We start from the raw sequence: 22,649 nt of genomic DNA on the forward strand, positions 1-22,649 counted from the left end.
AGAGTAGTGATGCGAGCAGGTGCGGGCAGTGATTGGTTGAATAGCATGCATTTAGTTTTACTTGCATTTAAGAACAGTTGGAGGCCACGGAAGGAGAGTTGTATGGCATTGAAGCTCGTCTGGAGGTTAGTTAACACAGTATCCAAAGAGGGGCCAGAAGTATACATAATGGTGTCGTCTGTGTAGAGGTGTATCAGAGAATCACCAGCAGCAAGAGCAACATCATTGATGTATACAGAGAAGAGAGTCGGCCCGAGGCTTGAACCCTGTGGCACCCCCATAGAGACTGCCAGAGGTCTGGACATCAGGCCCTCCGATTTGACACACTGAACTCTGTCTGCAAAGTAGTTGGTAAACCAGGCAAGGCAATCATTTGAGAAACCAAGGCTGTCGAGTCTGCCAGTAAGAATTTGGTGATTGACAGAGTCGAAAGCCTTGGCCAGGTCGATGAATATGGCTGCACAGTAATGTCTCTTATCGATGGCGGTTAGGATGTCGTTTAGTACCTTGAGCATGGCTGAGGTGCACCCATGACCAGCTCTCAAACCAGATTGCATAGCGGAGAAGGTATGGTGGGATTCGAAATGGACGGTAATCTGTTTGATAACTTGGCTTTCATAGACCTTAGAAAGACAGGGTTGGATAGATATAGGTCTGTAACAGTTTGGGTCTAGAGTGTCCCCCCCTTTGAAGAGGGGGATGACCGCGGAAGCTTTCCAATCTTTGGGAATCTCAGATGATACGAAAGAGAGGTTGAACAGGCTAGTTATAGGGGTTGCAACAATTTCTGCAGATAATTTTAGAAAGAGAGGGTCCAGATTGTCTAGCCCGGCTGATTTGTAGGGGTCCAGATTTTGCAGCTCTTTCAGAACATCAGATATCTGGATTTGGGTGAAGGAGAATTGTTGGGGGCTTTTGAGGATTTCTGTAGAGGGTGCCGGGCAGTTTACCGGGGTAGGGGTAGCCAGGTGGAAAGCATAGCCATCCACAGAGAAATGCTTATTGAAATTCTCAATTATTGTAGATTTATCGGTGGTGACAGTGTTTCCTAGCCTCAGTGCAGTGGGCAGCTGGGAGGAGGTACTCTTATTCTCCATCGACTTTACAGTGTCCCAGAACTTTTTTAAGTTAGTACTACAGGATATACATTTCTGTTTGAAAAAGCTTGCCTTAGCTTTCCTAACTGCCTGTGTATATTTGTTCCTAACTTCCCTGAAAAGTTGCATATCACGATGCTAATGCAGAATGCCACAGGATGTTTTTGTGCTGGTCAAGGGCAGACAGGTCTGGAGTGAACCATCTACTCACGGGATGAGGTTAATGTCATTCCAGGATATCCCGGCCAGGTCGATTAGAAAGGCCTGCTCGCAGAAGTGTTTTAGGGAGTGTTTGACAGTGATGAGGGGTGGTCGTTTGGTCGCATGCCCATTACGGATGCAGGCAATGAGGCAGTGATCGCTGAGATCTTAATTGAAAACAGCAGAGGTGTATTTGGATGGCGACTTAGTTAGGATTGCATCTATGAGGGTGCCTGTGTTTACGGATTTGGAGTTGCACCTGGTAGGTTAGTTGATCATTTGTCTGAGATTGAGGGCATCAAACTTGGATTGTAGGACGGCCGGGGTGTGAAGCATGTCCCAGTTTAGGTCACCTAGTAGCACAAGCTCAGAAGATAGATGGGGACAATCAATTCACATATGGTATCGAGGGCACAGCTGGGGGCAGAGGGAGGTCTATAGCAAGTGGCAACAGTGAGAGACTTGTTTCTGGAAAGGTGAATTTTTAGAAGTAGAAGCTTGAATTATTTGGGTGCAGACTTAGATAGTAATACAGAACTCTGCAGGCTATCTTTGCAGTAGATTGCAACACCGCCCCCTTTGGCAGTTCTATCGTGGCGGAAAATGTTATAGTTAGCAATGGAGATTTCAGGGTTTTTTGGTGGTTTTCCTAAGCCAGGATTCAGACACGACTAAGACATCCGGGTTGGCAGAGTGTGCTAAAGCAGTGAGTAAAACAAATTTAGGGAGTAGGCTTCTAATGTTAACATGCATGAAACCAAGGCTTTTACGGTTACAGAAGTCAACAAATGAGAGCACCTGGGGTGTGGGAGTGGAGCTAGGCACTGCAGGATCTGGATTAGCCTCTACATCACCAGAGGAGAAGTTGGATAAGGGTACAGCTAAATGCTATACGAACTGGCTGTCTAGCACGTTCGAAACAGAGAATAAAAGGAGCAGGTATCTGGGCACGATAGCATAGATTCAAGGCATAGTGTACAGACAAAGGTAAGGTAGGATGTGAGTACATTGGAGGTAAACCTAGGAATGATGAGAGAGATATAGTCACTTGAGACGTTTAAACCAGGTGATGTCATCACATATGTAGGAGGTGGAACAACATGGTTGGTTAAGGCATATTGAGCAGGGCTAGAGTCTCTGCAGTGAAATAAGACAGTAATCACTAACCAGGACAGTAATGGACAAGGCATATTAATATTAGAGAGAGGCATGCGTAGCCAAGTGAACATATGTGTCCAGTGAGTGGTTGGGCTGACTGGGGACACAGCGATTCAGACAGTTAGTAGGCTGATGCTAACAGTTAGTAGACCGGGGCTAAACAAGCTAGCAGTTAGCAGACCGGGGCAGGCAAGCTAGCAGTTAGCAGACCGGGGCTAACAAGTTAGCCTTTGGGGAATGTCGCGATGGGGGTAAGTCTGTTTTTGCCTCTTCGGGCGGTGACGTCGATAGAACAGTCATGGAATTAGTAGGGTTCATTAGTAGGGTTCCAAGTATCTCTAGGTAGCTAGCAGGTTAGCAGAATGGGCCTTCAGCGGGCCTGAGGGGTCTGTTGGAATCCTCGGGCAGATTATGTCAGTATTCCAGTTGTAGAGGATCGGCGGGGTTCCGTGCCCCGTACTGGCAGTAGAAGGGGTCCGGATATTGTAGCCCAGGAGTGAGCCGGGAGATGGGTCTAGCATGGGCTAGCCCCAGGCTAGTTGGTGCTAGCTCCGAGATGGAAACTTTAGCCAGGAGTTGTCCCGGGTTGCGGTTAGCTAGCTGTGATGATCCAGATGAAAAGTTTCAGAGTTTGTGGTAGGAATTTGGGGATATGGAGAGAAAAATTGTTCCGGTATGCTCTGGTTTGAAACGCGCTGTACGAACCGGCGAGAGCTTTCCGAGCTAAAGGTTAGCTGATGACCGCTAGCAGTGGTCAGCTGACTGATAGCTGGTAGCTAGTTAGCTAGCTAGCTTCAGTTGAGGTATTCCAGTTCGGAGGTAAATATAAATACTTTAAGTGAAAAATAAACAGATCCACACCACATTGGGTGAGGAGAGTTGCAGGAGAGTATTTTGAAGTTAAGGTTTAGGAAAAACTTAACCCTGTCTGTGTGTTCCTGTTCTATTCTATATCCTATAGGCTGTCTCGGCAAAAAAATAACATATAAGCAAGTTCTCATAGTGTAAAAGTTTCTTAATTGACACTTAAAGGTTGTATTCTATAACCGCTGCATTTGTTTGATACAATTACAGTTTTTCTCAGGGGACCCCATTTAAAGTTTACTCTAGATGCTGCTAAACCAATACTCTAATACAGAGCTGCTAAAAAATATGTAGGCCTTCCACTATTTGTCAAGTTTGGTTTCTCTAGTCTAGAAGTTAATGGAAAAAGGTGTATTCTATTCTCTTCTATTCTATTTTAAATACAGTTATTCTATTCTCTCCTATTCTATTTTAAATAAAGTTATTCTATTATCTCCTATTCTATTTTAAATACATGCATTCTATTCTATCCTATTCTATTTTAAATATAGTAATTCCATTCTATTATCTCGTATTCTATTTTAAATATAGATATTCTATTCTCTCCAATTTTTTTTTAAATACAGTTATTCTATTCTATTCTAAATATAGCTATTCTATTATATTCTCTCCTATTCTATTGTAAATATCGTTATTATATTCTATTCTCTCCTATTATATTCCAAATATAGCTATTCTATTATATTCTCTCCAATTCTATTTTAAATACAGTCATTCTATTCCTTTCTCTTCTATTCTATTTTAAAATAGTTATTCTATTCTCTTCAATTCTATTTTAAATACACTTATTCTATTCTCTTCTATTCTATTTTAAATACACGTATTCTATTCTATTTAAATAATAGTTATTCTATTCTCTTCTATTCTATTTTAACATAGTTATTCTATTCTATTCTATTTTAAATACACTTATTCTATTCTATTTAAATAATAGTTATTCTATTCTCTTCTATTTTAAATACACTTATTCTATTCTATTTAAATAATAGTTATTCTATTCTCTTCTATTTTAAATACACTTATTCTATTTAAATAATAGTTATTCTATTCTATTCTATTTTAAATACACTTATTCTATTCTATTTAAATAATAGTTATTCTATTCTATTTAAATGTAGTTCTGCTATTCTCTCCTATTCTATTCCAAATATAATAATTATATTATATTTTCTCCTATTCTATTTTAAATATAGTTACTCTTTTCAATTTTCTCCTATTCTATTTTAAATATAGTTACTCTTTTCAATTTTCTCCTATTCTATTTTAAATATAGTTACTCTTTTCTATTGTCTCCTATTCTATTTTAAATATAGTTACTCTTTTCTATTCCCTCAAATTATTTTTTAAATATAGTTATTCTATTCTCTCCTATTCTATTCTCTCCTAGTCTATTTTAAATATAGTTATTCTACACTTTTTTATTCTAAATATAGTTGTTCTATTCTCTTCTATTCTATTTAAAATATTGTTATTCTCTTCTATTCCCCTTTCTCCTATTCTATTTTAAATATAGTTTATCTGTTCTTTCCTTTTCTATTTTAAATATAGTTATCATATTCTAACCTATTATATTTTAAATATAGTTATTCTATTCTAACCTATTCTATTTTAAATATAGTTATTCTATTCTATTCTCTCCTATTCTATTTTAATTACACTTCTAACCTATTCTATTTCAAATATAGTTATTCTATCCTATTCTATTTTAATTACAGTTATTCTATTCTAACCTATTCTATTCTAAATATAGTTAATCTATTCTATTCTCTCATATTCTATTCTCTTCTTCATTCTTTTCTTCTTTAGCTGTCCAGACCAGTAAATGTTTTGCACGGCAACACAACATTGTTTATTTGTGTATTTCTTCCAATGGTGACTAGCTAAGGGTTCTGCTGTCTGTCTGCTTCTGGCACTCTGTTCTATTTAGCAAAACAATGCTGCGTTAATTAGTTTATTTCCTCCAGTGGTGATTAACGAACAATTATTCTCTCCGTCTGTATAAAGCCAACTGTTTGAGTTTACCCTCAGAACCTAATTAGTGAAGATGATGGTGAATGTTGGGGACTTTCACATCTAGCCCCAATTAGTGAGACAGCCTTCCTTTTCTGTCCATCGCTCGTGCCACCCTTCCCTTGCTCTCTCGCCATCCTTCTCTCTCTCAGAGGGGTGGGTTGACAGATGCCGTCAGGGACCTGTCTGTCTGTCTGTCTGTCTGTCTGTCTGTCTGTCTGTCTGTCTGTCTGTCTGTCTGTCTGTCTCTGTCTCTGTCTCTGTCTCTGTCTCTGTCTCTGTCTCTGTGACTGTGGCACATCCAGGATGGTAACAGGATTCTGATTGTGGCACGTCCAGAAGGAAGAAGGCCTACTTAATGTTTTAAAACACAAAGGAAGACTAGAGGCCAAACTTAATGTTTTAAAACACAAAGGAAGATGGAGGCCTACTTAATGTTTTAAAACACAAAGGGAGATGGAGGCCTACTTAATGTTTTAAAACACAAAGGAAGATGGAGGCCTACTTAATGTTTTAAAACACGAAGGAAGATGGAGGCCTACTTAATGTTTTAAAACACAAAGGAAGATGGAGGCCGAACTTAATGTTTTAAAACACAAAGGAAGATGGAGGCCTACTTAATGTTTTAAAACACAAAGGAAGATGGAGGCCTACTTAATGTTTTAAAACACAAAGGAAGATGGAGGCCTACTTAATGTTTTAAAACACAAAGGAAGATGGAGGCCTACTTAATGTTTTAAAACACAAAGGGAGATGGAGGCCTACTTAATGTTTTAAAACACAAAGGAAGATGGAGGCCTACTTAATGTTTTAAAACACAAAGGAAGATGGAGGTCTACTTAATGTTTTAAAACACAAAGGAAGATGGAGGCCTACTTAATGTTTTAAAACACAAAGGAAGATGGAGGCCTACTTAATGTTTTAAAACACAAAGGAAGATGGAGGCCCACTTAATGTTTTAAAACACAAAGGAAGATGGAGGCCTACTTAATGTTTTAAAACACAAAGGAAGAAGGCCTACTTAATGTTTTAAAACACAAAGGAAGATGGAGGCCTACTTAATGTTTTAAAACACAAAGGAAGATGGAGGCCTACTTAATGTTTTAAAACACAAAGGAAGATGGAGGCCGAACTTAATGTTTTAAAACACAAAGGAAGATGGAGGCCTACTTAATGTTTTAAAACACAAAGGAAGATGGAGGCCTACTTAATGTTTTAAAACACAAAGGAAGATGGAGGCCTACTTAATGTTTTAAAACACAAAGGAAGATGGAGGCCGAACTTAATGTTTTAAAACACAAAGGAAGATGGAGGCCTACTTAATGTTTTAAAACACAAAGGAAGATGGAGGCCTACTTAATGTTTTAAAACACAAAGGAAGATGGAGGCCTACTTAATGTTTTAAAACACAAAGGAAGATGGAGGCCTACTTAATGTTTTAAAACACAAAGGAAGATGGAGGCCTACTTAATGTTTTAAAACACAAAGGAAGATGGAGGCCTACTTAATGTTTTAAAACACAAAGGAAGATGGAGGCCTACTTAATGTTTTAAAACACAAAGGAAGATGGAGGCCTACTTAACATTGTTTTTAAAATATAATGCATCAATGTAAGACCCAAGTGCAGACTGTGTGAAGTAACAATGTTTATTGTAACAACAGGGGAAGGCAAACGACAGGTCAAGGCAGGCAGGGGTCGATAATCCAGAGCAGGAGCAAAGGTACAGGATGGCAGGCAGGGTCAGGGACAGGGTCAGGGTCAGGGTCAGGGACAGGGACAGGGACAGGGACAGGGACAGAGACAGGACAGGGACAGGGTCAGGGTCAGGGTCAGGGACAGGGACAGGGACAGGGACAGGCAGAGTTCAGTAGTCCAGAGAGGGGCAAAGGTTCAGGATGGCAGGCAGGGTCAGGGACAGGGACAGGGTCAGGGTCAGGATCAAGGACGGGCAGAGTTCAGTAGTCCAGAGAGGGGCAAAGGTTCAGGACGGCAGAGTGGTCAGGCAGGCGGGCTCGGAGTCAGGACAGGCAAGGGTCAAAACCAGGAGGGTGAGAAAAGAGAAACTGGAAAAAGTAGGAGCTGAGACAAAAAAAAAACACTGGTTGGCTTGAACAAACAAGATGAACTGGCACAGACAGACAGAGAACACAGGTATAAATACCCAGGGGATAAGTGGGGAAGATGGGCGACACCTGGAGGAGGGAGGAGACAAGCACAATGACAGGTGAAACAGTTCAAACATCCATGTTTACCTCTGTGCCAGACTTTTTGTGAAATGTAGTCTTTGCTGTACCCATTTGTTTGATTGATTGGTTCTTCATGGGGTCTGAGGGTGTATCCCAAATGACAGCCTGATACTTACATAGAGCACTACGTTGGGCTAGAGTGCTGTGGGCCCTGAATAGACACTATAAAGTGAATAGGATGCTATTTGGGATGCAGAACGAGTGAGCCATTAACTTCCAGCTTCGCTCTGGGAGTTTCCTGTATCGATCTACTGTGACTAGTCTGCAGAGGGGGGGGGGAGGAATTTGATATGTTGAAATCTTTATTATTTTATAAAGCCCTTGAATTGAGTGAGAGGGAGGGAGGGGGAGTGAGAGGGAGGGAGTGAGAGGGGGAGGAGTGAGAGAACAGTAGACTCAACTTTTCAGCATCAGTAGTCACTTATACATCTCGGAGAGCTGTTAATGGTGTTGTTGTGGGAGTAGTACTATAGTATTGTAGAGAGAACCTAGATGCCAGTCGGTTTCTGCTCTCCTTCTGGAATTGTTGTGTGTGTTTGGCGAGATAGTGAGTAAAGAGTATTGTGTCTGGGTAGGGCGAGTATATTATAGGATTGTACAGGTTCATGTGTTGAATAACAATGGGACAGGGTTTCCCTTAGCCGGTATTAGCTGGCTTTTGGCCGATAAAACCAAGGATAGCCAGTTAATACTATTGTTGCCTGTCCTGGGAGAAAAGCAACCCCATGTGGCCTGGCCCGGGAGAAAAACAACCCCATGTTGCCTGGCCCGGGAGAAAAACAACCCCATGTTGCCTGGCCCGGGAGAAAAACAACCCCAGGTTGCCTGGCCCGGGAGAAAAACAACCCCATGTTGCCTGGCCCGGGAGAAAAACAACCCCATGTGGCCTGTCCTGGGAGAAAAACAACCCCATGTTGCCTGGCCCGGGAGAAAAACAACCCCATGTTGCCTGGCCCGGGAGAAAAACAACCCCATGTGGCCTGGCCTGGGAGAAAAACAACCCCAGGTTGCCTGGCCCGGGAGAAAAACAACCCCATGTGGCCTGGCCCGGGAGAAAAACAACCCCATGTGGCCTGGCCCGGGAGAAAAACAACCCCAGGTTGCCTGGCCCGGGAGAAAAACAACCCCATGTGGCCTGGCCCGGGAGAAAAACAACCCCATGTTGCCTGGCCCGGGAGAAAAACAACCCCATGTGGCCTGGCCCGGGAGAAAAACAACCCTATGTGGCCTGGCCTGGGAGAAAAACAACCCCATGTGGCCTGGCCTGGGAGAAAAACAACCCCATGTTGCCTGGCCCGGGAGAAAAACAACCCCATGTTGCCTGGCCCGGGAGAAAAACAACCCCATGTGGCCTGGCCCGGGAGAAAAACAACCCCATGTTGCCTGTCCTGGGAGAGAGATTGAAAGGATGAAAGTGAAAAAAAATGAGAAATACAGGTAAAATAATACAATAAGTTAAACTAATGGCACCAATTATACAAACCTGATAGGTTCCCATAGCGATCACCATAGCAACGACCATAGTGAACATTGCTGAAAGGAGATTGAGTGGCACTCACAGCCAATCATAGAGACATGCAAATCAGGAACTTAAAGACATGAATTGTGTTTCAACTTTTCACTGGTCTGAAATGGCACCCTATTACGGATGCAACCCTGGGTTCACTGTGTGACTCGGTAGAGGGTACGGATGGAACGAGGTCTACTGAACAGCATGTTTATCCTGGGTTCACTGTGTGACTCGGTAGAGGGTACGGATGGAACGAGGTCTACTGAACAGCATGTTTATCCTGGGTTCACTGTGTGACTCGGTAGAGGGTACAGATGGAAGGAGGTCTACTGAACAGCATGTTTATCCTGGACTCACTGTGTGACTCGGTAGAGGGTACAGATGGAAGGAGGTCTACTGAACAGCATGTTTATCCTGGACTCACTGTGTGACTCGGTAGAGGGTACGGATGGAAGGAGGTCTACTGAACAGCATGTGTCCCCTGGGTTCACTGTGTGACTCGGTAGAGGGTACAGATGGAACGAGGTCTACTGAACAGCATGTTTATCCTGGGTTCACTGTGTGACTCGGTAGAGGGTACAGATGGAAGGAGGTCTACTGAACAGCATGTTTATCCTGGGTTCACTGTGTGACTCAGTAGAGGGTACGGATGGAACGAGGTCTACTGAACAGCATGTTTATCCTGGGTTCACTGTGTGACTCAGTAGAGGGTACGGATGGAACGAGGTCTACTGAACAGCATGTGTCCCCTGGGTTCACTGTGTGACTCGGTAGAGGGTACAGATGGAAGGAGGTCTACTGAACAGCATGTTTATCCTGGGTTCACTGTGTGACTCGGTAGAGGGTACGGATGGAACGAGGTCTACTGAACAGCATGTGTCCCCTGGGTTCACTGTGTGACTCGGTAGAGGGTACAGATGGAAGGAGGTCTACTGAACAGCATGTTTATCCTGGGTTCACTGTGTGACTCAGTAGAGGGTACAGATGGAACGAGGTCTACTGAACAGCATGTGTCCCCTGGACTCACTGTGTGACTCGGTAGAGGGTACAGATGGAACGAGGTCTACTGAACAGCATGTTTATCCTGGGTTCACTGTGTGACTCGGTAGAGGGTACAGATGGAAGGAGGTCTACTGAACAGCATGTTTATCCTGGGTTCACTGTGTGACTCAGTAGAGGGTACGGATGGAACGAGGTCTACTGAACAGCATGTTTATCCTGGGTTCACTGTGTGACTCAGTAGAGGGTACGGATGGAAGGAGGTCTACTGAACAGCATGTTTATCCTGGGTTCACTGTGTGACTCAGTAGAGGGTACAGATGGAAGGAGGTCTACTGAACAGCATGTTTATCCTGGGTTCACTGTGTGACTCAGTAGAGGGTACGGATGGAAGGAGGTCTACTGAACAGCATGTTTATCCTGGGTTCACTGTGTGACTCGGTAGAGGGTACAGATGGAACGAGGTCTACTGAACAGCATGTTTATCCTGGGTTCACTGTGTGACTCGGTACAGGGTACAGATGGAAGGAGGTCTACTGAACAGCATGTTTATCCTGGACTCACTGTGTGACTCGGTAGAGGGTACAGATGGAACGAGGTCTACTGAACAGCATGTTTATCCTGGGTTCACTGTGTGACTCGGTAGAGGGTACAGATGGAAGGAGGTCTACTGAACAGCATGTTTATCCTGGGTTCACTGTGTGACTCGGTAGAGGGTACGGATGGAAGGAGGTCTACTGAACAGCATGTTTATCCTGGGTTCACTGTGTGACTCGGTAGAGGGTACAGATGGAAGGAGGTCTACTGAACAGCATGTTTATCCTGGGTTCACTGTGTGACTCGGTAGAGGGTACGGATGGAACGAGGTCTACTGAACAGCATGTTTATCCTGGACTCACTGTGTGACTCGGTAGAGGGTACAGATGGAAGGAGGTCTACTGAACAGCATGTTTATCCTGGGTTCACTGTGTGACTCGGTAGAGGGTACAGATGGAAGGAGGTCTACTGAACAGCATGTTTATCCTGGGTTCACTGTGTGACTCGGTAGAGGGTACGGATGGAACGAGGTCTACTGAACAGCATGTTTATCCTGGACTCACTGTGTGACTCGGTAGAGGGTACAGATGGAACGAGGTCTACTGAACAGCATGTGTCCCCTGGGTTCACTGTGTGACTCAGTAGAGGGTACAGATGGAACAAGGTCTACTGAACAGCATGTGTATGTCTGCTGTTCAACCCTTCATATAGCAGGAGATCTCTAGGTCAAATTAAAGCCAACAAAAAACAAGTGCTCTAAAACTTCCGTGATTGATTCTGGTGTTGGTCTGAAAAGAATGGGCGGCTGACCTTTTAATGACCTTCCATTGGAAATGCCATTCAGACTACACTAGCAGTCACTGACACCTTGTGTGTAGCTAGCTAGTAAATCTAATTGCCAATGTTGTCTTCCAATAGGTGACTGAACCAATCTGAACTTAGCGTCCATTTTAGGAAAACCTTCAGCCTTGTGGACTCAACTAGGGGTGAGTCGTGAAGCTAGAGGCTGGGGGGGGGGTCCTAAAATGGACACAGTACTGTACAGCCCTCTCCCTCTTATATCATTAAGGTAGAACAGGTGTGTGTGTGTGTGTGTGTGTGTGTGTGTGTGTGTGTGTGTGTGTGTGTGTGTGTGTGTGTGTGTGGAGAGATGTATGTAGATGTTGAGTAGGCCCTCTGATGAATACATTACCATTTCAACTCAGGAAGCCTGACTGGGGAGAACAGTATTGATGCTGCTGGGCTCTATAGTATTGGTGCTGCTAGACTCTATAGTATTGGTGCTGCTAGACTCTACAGTATTGGTGCTGCTAGACTCTATAGTATTGGTGCTGCCAAACTCTATAGTATTGGTGCTGCTAGACTCTATAGTATTGGTGCTGCTAGACTCTATAGTATTGGTGCTGCTAGACTCTATAGTATTGGTGCTGCTAGACTCTATAGTATTGGTGCTGCTAGACTCTATAGTATTGGTGCTGCTAGACTCTATAGTATTGGTGCTGCTAGACTCTACAGTATTGGTGCTGCTAGACTCTATAGTATTGGTGCTGCTAGACTCTATAGTATTGGTGCTGCTAGACTCTATAGTATTGGTGCTGCTAGACTCTATAGTATTGGTGCTGCTAGACTCTATAGTATTGGTGCTGCCAGACTCTATAGTATTGGTGCTGCTAGACTCTATAGTATTGGTGCTGCTAGACTCTACAGTATTGGTGCTGCTAGACTCTATAGTATTGGTGCTGCTAGACTCTATAGTATTGGTGCTGCTAGACTCTATAGTATTGTTGCTGCTAGACTCTATAGTATTGGTGCTGCCAGACTCTATAGTATTGGTGCTGCTAGACTCTATAGTATTGGTGCTGCTAGACTCTATAGTATTGGTGCTGCTAGACTCTATAGTATTGGTGCTGCCAAACTCTATAGTATTGGTGCTGCTAGACTCTATAGTATTGGTGCTGCTAGACTCTATAGTATTGGTGCTGCTAGACTCTACAGTATTGGTGCTGCTAGACTATAGTATTGGTGCTGCCAGACTCTATAGTATTGGTGCTGCTAGACTCTATAGTATTGGTGCTGCTAGACTCTATAGTATTGGTGCTGCTAGACTCTATAGTATTGGTGCTGCTAGACTCTATAGTATTGGTGCTGCTAGACTCTATAGTATTGGTGCTGCTAGACTCTACAGTATTGGTGCTGCTAGACTCTATAGTATTGGTGCTGCTAGACTCTATAGTATTGGTGCTGCTAGACTCTATAGTATTGGTGCTGCTAGACTCTATAGTATTGGTGCTGCTAGACTCTATAGTATTGGTGCTGCTAGACTCTATAGTATTGGTGCTGCTAGACTCTACAGTATTGGTGCTGCTAGACTCTATAGTATTGGTGCTGCTAGACTCTATAGTATTGGTGCTGCTAGACTCTATAGTATTGGTGCTGCTAGACTCTATAGTATTGGTGCTGCTAGACTCTATAGTATTGGTGCTGCCAGACTCTATAGTATTGGTGCTGCTAGACTCTATAGTATTGGTGCTGCTAGACTCTACAGTATTGGTGCTGCTAGACTCTACAGTATTGGTGCTGCTAGACTCTATAGTATTGGTGCTGCTAGACTCTATAGTATTGTTGCTGCTAGACTCTATAGTATTGGTGCTGCCAGACTCTATAGTATTGGTGCTGCTAGACTCTATAGTATTGGTGCTGCTAGACTCTATAGTATTGGTGCTGCTAGACTCTATAGTATTGGTGCTGCCAAACTCTATAGTATTGGTGCTGCTAGACTCTATAGTATTGGTGCTGCTAGACTCTATAGTATTGGTGCTGCTAGACTCTACAGTATTGGTGCTGCTAGACTATAGTATTGGTGCTGCCAGACTCTATAGTATTGGTGCTGCTAGACTCTATAGTATTGGTGCTGCTAGACTCTATAGTATTGGTGCTGCTAGACTCTATAGTATTGGTGCTGCTAGACTCTATAGTATTGGTGCTGCTAGACTCTACAGTATTGGTGCTGCTAGACTCTATAGTATTGGTGCTGCTAGACTCTATAGTATTGGTGCTGCTAGACTCTATAGTATTGGTGCTGCTAGACTCTATAGTATTGGTGCTGCTAGACTCTATAGTATTGGTGCTGCTAGACTCTATAGTATTGGTGCTGCTAGACTCTATAGTATTGGTGCTGCTAGACTCTATAGTATTGGTGCTGCTAGACTCTACAGTATTGGTGCTGCTAGACTCTATAGTATTGGTGCTGCTAGACTCTATAGTATTGGTGCTGCTAGACTCTATAGTATTGGTGCTGCTAGACTCTATAGTATTGGTGCTGCTAGACTCTATAGTATTGGTGCTGCTAGACTCTATAGTATTGGTGCTGCTAGACTCTACAGTATTGGTGCTGCTAGACTCTATAGTATTGGTGCTGCTAGACTCTATAGTATTGGTGCTGCTAGACTCTATAGTATTGGTGCTGCTAGACTCTATAGTATTGGTGCTGCTAGACTCTATAGTATTGGTGCTGCCAGACTCTATAGTATTGGTGCTGCTAGACTCTATAGTATTGGTGCTGCTAGACTCTACAGTATTGGTGCTGCTAGACTCTACAGTATTGGTGCTGCTAGACTCTATAGTACTGGTGCTGCTAGTCTCTATAGTATTGGTGCTGCCAGACTCTATAGTATTGGTGCTGCCAGACTCTATAGTATTGGTGCTGCCAGACTCTATAGTATTGGTGCTGCTAGTCTCTACAGTATTGGTGCTGCTAAGCTCCACACAAACACACAGGTGCAGACACATAAGTAAACAGGTACACGCACATACACACACTGAGAGAGAAAAGTGAGATTAATCACCGTTGCTGAGAGGGATTATATTCATTCTCTGTTTCTTTTGTTAATTTATGGTCTCTTTGCACAGGGTAACCTGGAGCGTGTGTGTGTGTGTGTGTGTGTGTGTGTGTGTGTGTGTGTGTGTGTGTGTGTGTGTGTGTGTGCATGCTTGCAATATGCATTCATCATCACCTCCTTTGGCAACCTTTAGCAAGCTAACACTCACAGCGATGTATGCAAACAAGACATCAGGGATAATCATCCGATTGCTATGGAAGATGAGGTATTACATTGCAGTTTATCTCCTCAGGCACAGGCCTGCATCCATGAGCCATCTGATAACAGGTATGAGCAATGAGCAAGGGGATGTTGGGCAGAGAGAGAGAGACTGACTAGACTACTGCTACCCGTTTCCCCTGACATGACCCCTCACACTAGACTACTGCTCCAGTCCCAGCAACATCAAACTGTTTTAGAGACTGACAGACAGGGTCTGGTAGGGCTCCAGTCCCAGCAACATCAAACTCTTTTACTGACTGACAGACAGGGTCTGGTAGGGCTCCAGTCCCAGCAACATCAAACTCTTTTACTGACTGACAGACAGGGTCTGGTAGGGCTCCAGTCCCAGCAACATAACACTTTTTTAGAGACTGACAGACAGGGTCTGGTAGGGCTTCAGTCCCAGCAACATCAAACTGTTTTAGAGACTGACAGACAGGGTCTGGTAGTGCTCCAGTCCTAACATCAAACTTTTTTAGAGACTGACAGACAGGGTCTGTTAGGGCTCCAGTCCCAACATCAAACTGTTTTAGAGACTGACAGACAGGGTCTGGTAGTGCTCCAGTCCCAGCAACATCAAACTTTTTTAGAGAGTGACAGACAGGGTCTGGTAGTGATCCAGTCCCAACATCAAACTGTTTTAGAGACTGACGGACAGGGTCTGGTAGGGCTCCAGTCCCAACATCAAACTGTTTTAGAGACTGGCAGACAGGGTCTGGTAGTGCTCCAGTTCTCCCTGTCAGAATAACCAACAGAGGACGTGGAAACCATATCAACTCCTGTAGTAATGGCTCTATGGTTATTGGGTTAACCCTAACCCTAACCCTAACCCAACTCCTGTAGTAATGGCTCTCTGGTTATTAGGTTAACCCTAACCCTAACCCAACTCCTGTAGTAATGGCTCTCTGGTTATTGGGTTAACCCCAACCCTAACCCAACTCCTGTAGTAATGGCTCTCTGGTTATTGGGTTAACCCTAACCCTAACCCAACTCCTGTAGTAATGGCTCTCTGGTTATTGGGTTAACCCTAACCCTAACCCAACTCCTGTAGTAATGTCTCTATGGTTATTGGGTTAACCCTAACCCTAACCCAACTCCTGTAGTAATGGCTCTCTGGTTATTGGGTTAACCCTAACCCTAACCCAATTCCTGTAGTAATGGCTCTCTGGTTATTGGGTTAACCCTAACCCTAACCCAACTCCTGTAGTAATGGCTCTCTGGTTATTGGGTTAACCCTAACCCTAACCCAACTCCTGTAGTAATGGCTCTCTGGTTATTGGGTTAACCCTAACCCTAACCCAACTCCTGTAGTAATGTCTCTCTGGTTATTGGGTTAACCCTAACCCTAACCCAACTCCTGTAGTAATGGCTCTCTGGTTATTGGGTTAACCCTAACCCTAACACAACTCCTGTAGTAATGGCTCTCTGGTTATTGGGTTAACCCTAACCCAACTCCTGTAGTAATGTCTCTATGGGTATTGGGTTAACCCTAACCCTAACCCAACTCCTGTAGTAATGTCTCTATGGTTATTGGGTTAACCCTAACCCTAACCCAACTCCTGTAGTAATGTCTCTCTGGTTATTGGGTTAACCCTAACCCTAACCCAACTCCTGTAGTAATGGCTCTCTGGTTATTGGGTTAACCCTAACCCTAACCCAACTCCTGTAGTAATGTCTCTATGGTTATTGGGTTAACCCTAACCCTAACCCAACTCCTGTAGTAATGTCTCTATGGTTATTGGGTTAACCCTAACCCTAACCCAACTCCTGTAGTAATGTCTCTCTGGTTATTGGGTTAACCCTAACCCTAACCCAACTCTTGTAGTAATGGCTCTCTGGTTATTGGGTTAACCCTAACCCTAACCCAACTCCTGTAGTAATGTCTCTATGGTTATTGGGTTAACCCTAACCCTAACCCAACTCCTGTAGTGATGTCTCTATGGTTATTGTGAGTAACCTAATGTATGTTTCTTTAACTCTGCATTCTAGTTGACACAGACATGCTCAGGAAAGTGACATCACAACTTAAGCCTTCTACCTGCCTTCTCCATCCTATCCCCACCACCTTCTTCAAAACAGTTTTCAATTGCATATGTGAAGAAGTGCAAGCTATTGTTAGTCATAACCCACTGACTAACAACTGCTATGGTGAAACCCTTTCTGAGGACAAGCCGTTTCTCTCTCAGGGTGATACAGAGAGACTCATCCATGCTTTAATTACAAGCAGGCTTGACTACTGTAATGCTCTCCTGTCTGCTCTACCCAAGAAAGCCATTGGTCAACTGCAAAATATACAGAATGCTGTAGCACGGGGACTGACCAAGACCAGATGGAAAGCAGACATTACACCGGTCTTAAGGTCTCTGCACTGGCTGCCTGTCAGTTTTAGAATATATTTTAAGATTATTCTATTGGCTTTTAAATCAATCCACGATGTTGCACCACAATACATGTCAGACATGCTTTAGGTTGTGTACCCAGTGGGTCCCTCAGGGTCTTCTGGTTTTGGCCTTTTTTCTTGTTTTTAGCTTTGCTTTTCCTCCGGCTAGATTTGTAGTTGTTCAGTTTGTGTCATTCATTTGTTTCTTATCTTATGTTTGTTGTGTAATAAATATTTCAGCTTTTATTTTCATAGTGTTTTTCCCTGTAAAGCACATTGTGTTGTGTTCCATGTCTGAAATGTGCTGTATAAATAAAGCTGGATTTGATTTAGTCCCCAATCACGTGGGGTTTGTTTACAAGCACACAGCGATGAGAGACCAGAGCCTTGTGAGTCACAACGATGAGAGACCAGAGCCTTGTGAGTCACAACGATGAGAGACCAGAGCCTTGTGAGTCACAACGATGAGAGACCAGAGCCTTGTGAGTCACAACGATGAGAGACCAGAGCCTTGTGAGTCACAACGATGAGAGACCAGAGCCTTGTGAGTCACAACGATGAGAGACCAGAGCCTTGTGAGTCACTCACTGTTGTAGCAGGCACCAGGTGATCTAATTACAGTAGGGAATTCACAACTAAATGTCTGCCAGCTAGATATCCTAGAACTGTTAACTGTCTAAAATGTGCTAAATGCTCTGCAGTTGTTCATTTGGTTTCTAATTTATTAACCAGTTAGCCTTCTAGCTAAGTGGTTAGATCCCTCCAAAATCAACCATTTGCCTGGAGAATCCTCTCCTGGGGAATCCTCTCCAGGAGAATCCTCTCCAGGGGAATCCTCTCCTGGGGAATCCTCTCCTGGGGAATCCTCTCCTGGGGAATCCTCTCCTGGTGAATCCTCTCCTGGTGAATCCTCTCCTGGTGAATCCTCTCCTGGAGAATCCTCTCCTGGGGAATCCTCTCCTGGAGAATCCTCTCCTGGAGAATCCTCTCCTGGGGAATCCTCTCCTGGAGAATCCTCTCCTGGGGAATCCTCTCCTGGAGAATCCTCTCCTGGGGAATCCTCTCCTGGGGAATCCTCTCCTGGGGAATCCTCTCCTGGATCATTTTGTGCAGCAAACTGGGAGTAGTTGTATAATTGTATTGGTGCTTTTTTTTGTTTTTTGAATTTTCAGTGTCATTCTTTTGTTTTTTTACCTTGTGTTTTGTTGTGTAGTAAATATTTCAGTTTTTATTTTCATTGTTTTTTATTAGTTTTTTCCTGTGAAGCAAGTTGTGTTAAAATCCACTTCTGAAATGTCCTGTATAAATAAAGCTTGATTTGATTACAGACAGTACGTTGAGATGAGGAACGGAATTTAGTTGTTGCAGGGTTCTTAGACAGTAAATGAGATTGTTGTGTATGAGAGCGATTGTGGTGCCATTTCTCCTCAATCAAAATCAAATGTATTTGTCACATACACGTGTTTAGCAGATGTTATTGGTCACATACATGTATTTATCAGATGTTATTGTGGGTGTAGCAAAATGCTTGTGCTTCTAGCTCCAACAGTGGAGTAATATCTAATACAATATACAGAGAATTTATTAAAGTGGCTAGTGTTTCATTTCCTTAAAGTGGATTCCTAGTCTATGTCTGTAGGCAGCAGCCTCTGATGTGTTGGTGGTGGCTGTTTAACAGTCAGTGGTGTAGTATAGAATACAATACAGTTTATTCATATGAGATGGGTGATGCTATGTAAACACAATTTAAAAGTGACTAAGATACCGTAGAATAGTATAGAGTACAGTTTATACATGTGAGATGAGTAATGTCAGATAAGGAAACATTATTAAAGTGGCTAGTGATCCATTTCTAAAAATGGCCAGTGATCTATTTTCTAATCTATTTCTATAGACAGCTGCCTCTGATGTGTTAGTGATGGCTGTTTAAATCAAATTATTTGTCACATACACATGGTTAGCAGATGTTAATGCGAGTGTAGCGAAATGCTTGTGCTTCTAGTTCCTAGCAGTCTGATGGCCGTAAGATAGAAGCTATTTTTCAGTCTCTCGGTTCCAGCTTTAATGCGCCTGTACTGACCTTGCCTTCTGGATGATAGTGGGGTGAACAAGCAATGGCTCAGGTGGTTGACGTCCTTGATTATCTTTTTGGCCTTCCTATGGCATCGGGTGCTGTAGGTGTCCAGGAGAGCGGGAAGTTTTCCCCCGGCAATGCATTTGGCAGACCGCACCACCCTCTGGAGAGCTTGGTGGTTGGGGGGTGTCCAGTTGCCGTACCAGGCTGTGATACAGCTCGACAGGATGCTCTCAATTCTGCATCTCTAAAATTTTGTGAGGGTTTTAGGTGTTAAGCCAAATTTCTTTAGGTTTTCACTCCAACCCTGTTCCTGGAGACCTACCCTCCTGTAGGTTGTCACTATAACTAACCTGGTTCAGCTTATCTACTAGCGTATCTACTAGCTAATTATTTGAATTGAGTGTGCTAGATTAGGGTTGGAGTGAACCTATAGGACAGTATCTCTCCAGGAACAGGGTTGGAGTGAACCTATAGGACAGTATCTCTCCAGGAACAGGGTTGGAGTGAAAACCTACAGGAGGGTTTCTCTCCAGGAACAGGGTTGGAGTGAAAACCTACAGGAGGGTATCTCTCCAGGAACAGGGTTGGAGTGTAAACCTACAGGAGAGTATCTCTCCAGGAACAGGGTTGGAGTGTAAACCTACAGGAGGGTATCTCTCCAGGAACAGGGTTGGAGTGTAAACCTACAGGAGAGTATCTCTCCAGGAACAGGGTTGGAGTGTAAACCTACAGGAGGGTATCTCTCCAGGAACAGGGTTGGAGAGCCCTGATGTAGAATCACCATAAAATAAGGATGGATATTTTCTATCAGTCTTTGACATTTGTCTTCCCTTATGGATTCACAGAATATATTTACATAAACTGTGCAGGGCTCTGTAGCATCAACCAGATGCTAGACAATCAGATATCCAAACAATGTTTGTTAATTTGTCAAAATCTAAAATACAGGGGAGTGTACACTATTTAATGCTAACTCAAGATAACTAGTTATTCAACAACAATGTCACATGGTATAAGTAACATACAAAAATGTATAAACAGTGTAGTACAGTTCAGTGTGTCCGAGTGTGTCTCAGGTGTCGAGACACAAGTGCAGAGAACGGTAGCTACAGATTGTTACAGCAGATATTGTGATTTAGTTGCTGACATCTAGTCTATTTCAAGTCATCTCTCATTGATGGAGACAGGTGGGTGTCAACCCCAAAGTGTTGCATGTCAAGATGACAAAGATCTCGATCAATAAGTGAGAAGACTTGAAATAGACACGATGGCAGCGCACACTGTTTGCTAGTAAACTAGCTAGCTAGCTGGCTGGCTATACAATACTTGTTATTTACATCTGTTTGGAATCCTATCTTGCATCAATGGCATACTTATACTTATCTACTACTATAACTTACAGTGGCTAATGTTACATAGCTAGCCAGTAAAATGAATTACAGTGGCTGATGTTACATAGCTAGCTAGTCAAATGAATTACAGTGAGAACCATATCAGGCCAGACATAGAAATAGACAAACTAGACAATGAAACATAGAATGCCCACTCAGCTCACACCCTGACCAACCAAAACATAGAAATATACAAAGTAAACTATGGTCAGGGTGTGACATCCTGATGTTACATAGCTAGCTAGTCAAATGAATTACAGTGGCTGATGTTACATAGCTAGCTAGTCAAATGAATTACAGTGGCTGATGTTACATAGCTAGCTAGTCAAATGAATTACAGTGGCTGATGTTACATAGCTAGCTAGTCAAATGAATTACAGTTCCTGATGTTACATAGCTAGCTAGTCAAATGAATTACAGTGGATGATGTTACATAGCTAGCTAGTCAAATGAATTACAGTGGATGATGTTACATAGCTAGCTAGTCAAATGAATTACAGTGGCTGATGTTACATAGCTAGCTAGTAAAATGAATTACAGTGGATGATGTTACATAGCTAGCTAGTCAAATGAATTACAGTGGATGATGTTACATAGCTAGCTAGTCAAATGAATTACAGTGGATGATGTTACATAGCTAGCTAGTCAAATGAATTACAGTGGATGATGTTACATAGCTAGCTAGTCAAATGAATTACAGTGAGAACCATATCAGGCCAGACATAGAAATAGACAAACTAGACAATGAAACATAGAATGCCCACTCAGCTCACACCCTGACCAACCAAAACATAGAAATATACAAAGTAAACTATGGTCAGGGTGTGACATCCTGATGTTACATAGCTAGCTAGTCAAATGGATTACAGTGGCTGATGTTACATAGCTAGCTAGTCAAATGAATTACAGTGGCTGATGTTACATAGCTAGCTAGTCAAATGAATTACAGTGGATGATGTTACATAGCTAGCTAGTCAAATTATTTACACTTGCAAAATTACAAATGCGATGTGTGGCACATAAGTTAGCAGGCGCCAGGCTAACTATCACGTGTGCTCCTTCTCATTAAGGCGCACACCTGTCACCATCGTTACGCGCATTAGCGCAATATGGCACTCACCTGGACTCCATCACCTCCTTGATTACCTGCCCTATATATGTCACTCCCCTTGGGTCCTTCCCCAGGCGTCATTGTTTCTGGTTCAGTTTCTGTTGTTCGTGTTTGTTGTTTTGCGTTGCGTTTTCACTCACTCCCTGAACATGTTTCCCAACTCTCAGCGCACGTCGTTACAGTACTGGGAAGCATCAGGATTTTTTTTTGTGTTGGAGGTGATGTTGAGGTGTTGAGTCTGGGTATCAGGACCGAGGCAACCGGGAAGGTCTCAGCCGACTCATCAGGCTCTCACTCCTCAGCCGGCTCATCGGTCTCACACTCCTCAGCCAGTTCGTCAGATTTCTGCATCTCAGCGGAGGCGACCGGTCAGCTCCTAATCCCCAGCATCTTCCCTGTGGTTGGCGTCCTGCATCTGGAGCCAGGGAGGGGGTACTGTCACCTATGTCACCTAAGCTGGATCAACAGGTAGTAGAGGTGACCTGTCCGCTTCTGATCCCCACAAATCGTCATCGTGGTCGGTGAGGGGGGAGGGGGTTCTGTCACGTGTGCTCCCTCTCCGGCCTCTAGGTCACCAGGCTGCTCATTAAGTCGGACACCTGTCACCATCGTTACGTGCATTAGCGCAATATGACTCTCACCTGGACTCCATCACCTCCTTGATTACCTGCCCTATAAAACTCGGCAGTCCATGAATAGGAGGTGCACTGCAGTACTTAATGCAGCTGGTGGCCACACCAGATTCTGACTGTTACTTTTGATTTTGACCCCCCCCCCCCCTTTGTTCAGGGGACACGTTATTCAATTATGTTAGTCACATGAGACATAAACTGAACAAGTTCCACAGACATGTGACTAACAGAAATGGAGGTGTTCAGAACTTGGTTAAGGGCAGAGAAAGCTTGTTGGACACTAAGAAAACTTTGTTGTAGAGCGTTTAACACAAAATCCGGGGAGGGGCCAGCTG

Source organism: Oncorhynchus mykiss, chromosome 20 (genome assembly GCF_057628025.1).
Source record: "Oncorhynchus mykiss isolate SJ-2025 chromosome 20, ASM5762802v1, whole genome shotgun sequence".
NCBI classification, from domain to species: Eukaryota; Metazoa; Chordata; class Actinopteri; order Salmoniformes; family Salmonidae; genus Oncorhynchus; species Oncorhynchus mykiss.